Source organism: Octodon degus, unplaced genomic scaffold, assembly GCF_000260255.1.
Source record: "Octodon degus isolate 3935 unplaced genomic scaffold, OctDeg1.0 scaffold00105, whole genome shotgun sequence".
In the NCBI taxonomy this organism is placed as follows: domain Eukaryota; kingdom Metazoa; phylum Chordata; class Mammalia; order Rodentia; family Octodontidae; genus Octodon; species Octodon degus.
The window spans coordinates 2769819-2777271 of record NW_004524681.1 but is presented as its reverse complement, the minus strand read 5'-3'; the positions used below and the strand labels follow the sequence as shown (position 1 = coordinate 2777271).

The following is a 7453-nucleotide window of genomic DNA, read 5'->3' as shown; positions in this document are numbered from 1 at the left end:
TAATTTTGGGAGTACTCTCTCCCTTTGAGTTTCATTAAAGAGTCTGCAGAGCACTGCCATTAGATCTTCTCTGGCGTTCCTATAGACTAGCAGTGACGTGGGTTCCTGGACATTCTTAGTCGGTAGTTTTTGTTAACTGTTTCAGCTTCACTGCCTGTCAGCGTATTACTCAGGATTCTTCCATCTTCTAGGTTCCGTGTTGGGAATTCATATGCATCAAGGAAACCTTTCACTTCTCCTGGGTTCTCCAATTTATTCAAGTGTAGGTTTATGAAGCAGTTACTAATACTGTAGATTTTGGCAGTGCCTGCTGTGGTTTTATCTTTTTCATTTCTAACTGCATTGATGTGGGTCTTCCCTTTTTTGGTAAAACTGTCTAAGGGTTTGTCCATTTTATTTATTCTTTCAAAGCTCTTCAATCATTGCTTTTTATATTTTTCAGTATCAATTTCATTTTTTTGCTCTGATCTTTTTCATTTCTTTCCTTGTATTAGCTTTGGATTTTGATTGTTCTTATTTTTCTCTGATGTAGAGAGGTGCACCATTAAGTTATTTAGTTGGGGCTCAATGTTCTTCTGAGACATACGTCACAGCTATAAACCTCTCTTGGAGGACTGCTTTGATTATGTCCCAAAGATTCTGGTATACTGGACTGACACTGGTTGACTCTAGTAACTTTCTTCTTTGACTTCCTCTGTGACTCATTGATTATTCAAAAGTGTATTAATTTCCATGTATTCCCATACATTCTGTGGTTTCTTTTGCCACTGATTTCTAGTCTCTTCGCACTAAGATAATATGCCATGGGACAATGTCAATTCTTCTGTTTAAGCATGTTTATGGGCTCATGTGATCTGTTTTGGAGAAATTCCGCTCTGTTTCTTTATTGATATTATGTCTAATTGATCTATTTGTGACAGTGGTGTACTGAAGTCCCCTACTATAATTGTGTCAGTATTTATCTGATCTTTCATAAACTCAGGTGGATTGGCTGCCGTGCACATATGATTATAACTGTTGTCTTCCTGGTGAATTGTTCCCTCAACCAATAAATAGAATGACTTTCATTGTCTCTTCTGATCGGTTTTGGATTGAAGTCCACTTTGTCTGAAATTAAGATAGCTATTCCTGCCCGTTTTCAGGTTCCTATTGGTAGGGGCTATGTTATATATATTCTCTTCAGTTGAAGAACTACTAAATGAAATTAAGTACATGAAATCACTAGTTTCGAGTATTTTAAAATATATGTTATCTATATCTGTTTATAATAGTAAAACTACCATTCACCTCAAGATAATGAAACAAAAATACTGGATGAGTGTTGAATAATTTTTTTTTTTTTGGTGGTACCAGTGTTCGAACTCAGGACCTTGCATTTCCTAGGCAAGCACTTACTCCACTGAGCTATCTTCCCAGCCCCAAGTGCCACATAAACTCTTAAACATGAAATTTCTTGCAACATCCTTATTTCTGCCTAATAAAAATGTTACTCTCAACTTTCATGACCTGAAAAGTTTCTATTAGCTTTAAAGCTTTTAACTTCTATTTTATACAAATATAAAGAGATTTATTTTTTAAACTCAATTTGGATCTTACCAATCAAACATATCCACCCCTCTCCAACCAGTACTTTGGAAGTTTTCTCCCTACATTACTAGTATTAACATTATGAACTTATGAGGTTTATCTTTAAAGCATTAAAGCTGCACCAGCAGTATAGTGAGCTCTATAGAGTGGCGGGGCAAGTGAGGACCAGACGGGCCCTGGGCGACTCTGCACCTAGCTGAGGAAGACAAGTAAACATGGGCAAAGGAGATCCTAAGAAGCCGAGAGGCAAGATGTCATCATATGCATTCTTTGTGCAAACTTGCAGAGAGAAGCGAAGCACAAGAAGAAGCACCCAGGTACTTCCATTAACTTCTCAGAGTTTTCTAAGAAGTGCTCAGAGAGGTGCAAGACCATGTATGCTAAAGAGAAAGAAAAATTTGAAGATATGGCAAAGGCGGACTAGGCTCGTTATGAAAGAGAAATGAAAACTTATATTCCTGCTAAAGGAGAACCAAAAAAGAAGTTCAAGGATCCCAATGCGCCCGAGAGGCCTCTTTGGACCTTCTTCTTGTTCTATTCTGAGTATTGCCCAAAAATCGAAGAACATCCTGGCCTCTCCATTGGTGATGTCACTAAGAAACTTGGAGAAATGTGGAATAATACTGCAGCAGATGACAAGCAGCCAGACGAGAAGAGGGCTGCCGAGCTGAAGGAGAAGTATGAAAAGGACGCGGCTGCCTACCGGGCTAAAGGAAAGCATGATGCAGCGAAAAGGGAGTCAGCAGGGCTGAAAAAAGAAAAAGAAGGAAGAGGAGGAGGATGAGGAAGATGAGGAGGAAGGGGAGGGAGAAGAAGATGAAGAGGATGAGGAGCATGAAGAAGAGGAGGAGGATGAATAAGCTGGTTCTAGCACAGGTTTTTTTTTTCTTGTCTATAAAGCACTTAACCCCCCTGTACACAACTCACTCCTTTTGAAGAAAAAAAAATTAAAATGTAAGGCTGTGTAAGATTTGCTTATAAACTGTACAGTGTCTTTTTGTTTTTTATACTTAACACCCTTCCAAATGTGTCTTGAGAGAGCCCTGTCCTGGTGGGTATGCTCGGTAGCCACTAACCTTGCCTGGTACAGGACGGGGGTTGTAAATTGGCAGGGAAATTTAAAGCAGGTTCGCTGGTGCACAGCACAGATTAGTTATATACGGGGACGGCAGCTTTTCATCTTCAGTTGTCTCTCTCTCTCTTTTTTTTTTTTTTTTTTTTGGCAGAACCAGGGATTGAACTCAGACCCTTGCACTTGCCAGGGAAGCACTTATTCTAATGAGCTATCTTCCCGGCCCCTTCAGTTGTCTTCGATGTAGCTTATACAAAATAATTGTTAACTGAATACAACTCTGTAATTGCAAAAAAAAAAAAAAAAAGTTGCAACTGTTTTGCTGACATTCTGAATGCTTCGAAGTAAATACAATTTTTTTTTTTATTAAAAAAAAAAAAACCTGCACCATTTTGTTTTGTTAGATGCACATTTAGAAAATCTCTTCTGCACTTGTCCTGGCCACAGTGACAAAGTACTTTTACTTAACATACATTTGGCTTAACAACATCCATGTTTATATTACATGGCAAAAATAAAATGGCATCTATTTACACTAACTATTTGATATGCATTTTGACAGCTTAAAAATATATAAACTGGGGCTATAGAGATAGCTCGGCAGTCTAAGCATCTGCCTAGGCAAGTGCAAGGACCTGGGTTTGATCCCGGGTACCACATACCATGCTGGCCCTGCCTCAGGTGCACTGAGCAGGCCACCAAGACCAGGCATGGTGGCGCACACCTGTAATCCCAGAGCTGGAGAGGCTGAAACAGGAATGGTACTATAAGCTGTGTGGCGAGATCCTGTACCAAATACACAAAATTTAAAAAAAAAAAAAAAAAACTACAGAAATTGAAAATATCAGAGCCAGCCTACAGATGTATTTTACAGTTATGTTTACTTTCCTATATGTAACAATTTCTACTTCATGTTCTTCACTGGTTTTAACCATTAACTCTTCCACACACCTGTCTCCCTATTACCTTCTGCTGGCTGCACTAAATTACTCAACAAAATTTTCAGAGAAGATACCTGGTCAGTATACTTTCTTAACTCCTTGGTACTGAGAATGTCTTCTGATGCTCTTCATACACAAATACTAACTTGGCAGGGCACCCAACTCTTGATTCAAAATCATTTTCTTTAAAACTCTGTAAATGTTGTTCCATTGTCCTCTGGCATTAGAACTGTAAGAGAGGACCCACGAGACAGCTCAGCGGACTAAGCCCTGCTTAGGCAAGCACAGCGACTGGGGTTTGATCTGGGCACCACATGCTGTGCCAGCCCCGCCCCCAGGCACACTGAGCCAGCCATGGAAACCAACAGGGTGGTGAAGACCTGTAATCCCAGCACTGGGGAGGGTGACACAGGAGGATCACTACGAGTCCAAGCTGCATAGTGAAACCCTGTACCAAATACATTTAAAAAAAAAAAAAAAAAGACTGGAAGAGAAAAATCTGAGGTCAGTCTGACTTTTGCCCCTTTATAAGTAACCTGCTTTCTCTGTCTGGACACTTGATATGCCTAGGTGTTTGCTTTCTTCTAATTTTAAAGTGAGCCTTCTTCATTTGCAAGTCTATTTCATTCTTCAATTTTGACAAATGTTCTTCAATTCATTCCATAATTATTGTTTCAGCTTCATTTGCTTTGTCCTGTTTTGGGCACTCTACACACAGACTGCATCTCCTGGACAGGCCCTCTGTGTCTCTGTATCTTCTTTCTTCATCTCAGTATCTTTGGCCTCTTCCCCTGCATATTGTGAGTATTTCTCTTGTTTTTCATTTACATTAGGAATTTTATTTGGTAATCAAGCATTCTTCTGTGCTCATTTTAAATAGGCCTTGATCTCTTCCAAGTGGTCACCCAATGACAACTAAGCCTGGTGGTTACGGCACTCTATTAACACGTCAGTAAGCTCTGCAAGGCTGCCGTAGCCTGGCGGACTGTAACAGTCCAGTACCTCACTATCAAGAGGAGGCATTTTCTCAATTAATTGGCTCTATTCTGTTTTTGGCACTGCGGTCTCATGACCTTTTCAGCAGGCTTCTCAATGGCGCAAATGGTCCTCCCCACACAGGCTGAAAGCAACCAGGACTGCACCTTGGTGTTAGTGGTAAGAGAGTAGGGAAAGAGGCACATGGCTAAAGGCAAGAGTTTTTTCTGAAATAATGAAAACATTTTAAACTGACTATGTCACCATATGGTAGCACATATCTATGAAGACAATAAAAACCATTTAATTGCATAGTTAAAGCCACTGAAATGGGTATGATATGTGACTGTATCTCAAAAAGCTGCTTTTAAGGCTGATGTTTCATTAGAAGAAGTCAAAGTTTAAATTAGAATCATCATTCTATGTTTTAAAAATCTGTCAGTAGGAAAGGGGCAGATTTTGCATGTAAAATTAGGATTCATGACTTAGGAAAAATATAAATTATCCATAAAGGAATCATGAGGATCAAGTCCACTCAGCTCTGGCCCTTTGAATAATCATTTATAGTATATGGCTTCTCTTCTCTAAAGCCATTAATTTTGTATGACATTATGTCTCGTGCATCTAACATATTACAAGATAACTACAGCCAGAAAAGGCAGGGAATAGATCCTTCTCTTTAAGAATGAGGGAATCTACCTTTATAGTAGGGACTATAGATCCTGGCAAAACGGCAACCAAGAATGAGTTGAAGTAAAACCATGTCAATTAAGGCCTTAAAAACACCAATATAAACATTATGGTGCCACTACAATGACCTCAAATCCGAGGAAGTAAAGACAGGTAAGAGAGGCTTTTCCAGGGCAATGAGATTTCAGCTACGATAAAGGAAAACACAGGTGGAAGGTATGTCTAAGAAAGATGTTCCTCCTCCGCAGGTCACAAGGACGAGCTGGCCAGGAAGAGAAGCAACTGAGGATCTGAACAAAAGCAGGACACAAAGGACCCTTGTCATGCAACTGGATGGAGTATGCAATGTGAGAAGTGGGGAGAGCCAGGCTGGACAGGAAGTCAGAGTTGATCAGGAAGGGTCTTCCGTGGCTTGCCAGTCCTGCAGTGGCCCTCTTACCACAGATGCTGGGATGCCAGGCACTGCGGGCTACGTAGTATATCTCTCTCCTTCTGTGTTTATATCTATCATAAAGTTTAATTTACAAATTGTGTACAATACAATGAACAACTACTAATAAAATAGGACAACACTAACAATATACTGTAATACACAAACTATACTAAAATAATGCACTCAGAATGTCTTATTGTATCTTATTCCCCCTTCTTATGATGATGAGAGGGTAAAATGGCTGGGCGATGAGACAGGAACCTGACACAGTCACTGTGACATATCCTTAAGTCTGCTATGCCAGGGTTCCCCGACCACAAGCACCGTGATCCCTTGCTAACTGACCCACGACTGAGACGGCTAACAAAGGACTGAAAGGCGACAGCCTGCATAGCGCGTGTAACCTGGGCAAGGGCGATCCACGCTCCAGGCGGGAAGGGCGAGGGCAGCGTGAGGCTTCATCAAGCTCCTCAGAGTGGCATGCAATTTAAAACTTATCTTCCTTCTTTTCTCCTCCCTCCCTCCCTTCTTCTGTTCCTTCTATCCATGCATCTTTTTGAACTTGATTCTTCACTTTTAAAATTAATATATTAGTAATGCAGAATGGTGGGGTTCATTCGGGAAAAGTGATATATAGATTGATCGTATTTTGACCATTTTCGGCCCACCGACCCCTCCCTCACCCCAATCTCCTTCCCCACCCTCAGAAGTCTACCTTCCAGTTTCCTCTCCTCTCTCCTTCAGTTCATTCATTCCTTCACTCATTCACTCTTCAGGTTACTCACATGGCTATCATCAAGAATAAGGAAAAGGAATACTGGGGAGGATGCAGAGGCCTCCTTGCATTTGGTTTTCATTTTTTAATTAAGTTTATTGGCATGGTTTAGACACACAACACACCCTTTCCTCCTTGTATACAAAGCTTTGTTTCCATTTTATCCTATTTTTCTTATTTTTTCCTTTCCCTTCCTTCCTTCCCCCACCCCATCCTCACTTTCCCTTTCCTTTTGAATAACTTCTATTGATTTCTTTTTATCAATTTCATCCTATTTTACAATATCTATTATACATTTTGGTTCTTATTTATAGCTTCAGTTTCTCATACCAAAGAGACAATATGACATTTACACATGTGTGAAATTTATTTCACTCAAGAATATGGTCTCAATGTCCATCCATTCAGCCAGAAATGTTTCAAGCTCATTCTTCTTTTTCTTTTTTTAATTTCAATTTTTTAAAATGTGTCTAGTACAGGGTCTACAGCATCTCACTACACAGATCGGACCCATAGTGATTCTCCTGTTTTCAGCCTCCCAAGTGCTGGGATTACAGGCGTGCAGCACCAGGCTCAGTCTCAATGACCATCTCAGTGCACCCCGGGGTCGGGGCCAGCACAGCACACCAGGAATTGAACCCTGGTCCCTGCATCTGCCTAAGCAGGCACTTTAATCTGCTGAGCTATCAGGCCAACCCAAGCTCATTCTTTTTATGGTGAGTAGTAATCCATTGTTTAAAAAAACTACATCTTTTTTATCCATTCATCAGTTGATGGGCATTTGAGCTCCTTGCATTGTTGATGGGAATGTAAATTAGTTCAACCACTATGAAAATCAGCATGGAGATTCTGAAAGAAAGAAAGAAAGAAAGAAAGAAAGAAAGAAAGAAAGAAAGAGAGAGAGAGAGAGAGAGAGAGAGAGAGAGAGAGAGAGAGAGAGAAAGGATGGAAAAGAAAAGAAGAGAAGGAAGGGAAGGGGT

The 7453-nt window shown here is 40.3% G+C and overlaps 1 protein-coding gene across 1 annotated transcript in view; it reads right to left on the bottom strand.

Annotated features, from left to right (window-relative positions):
- Myo5a (myosin VA) overlaps window positions 1-7453 on the bottom strand; it is a 132898-nt gene that overhangs the window by 91570 nt on the left and 33875 nt on the right. The window lies entirely within an intron of this gene.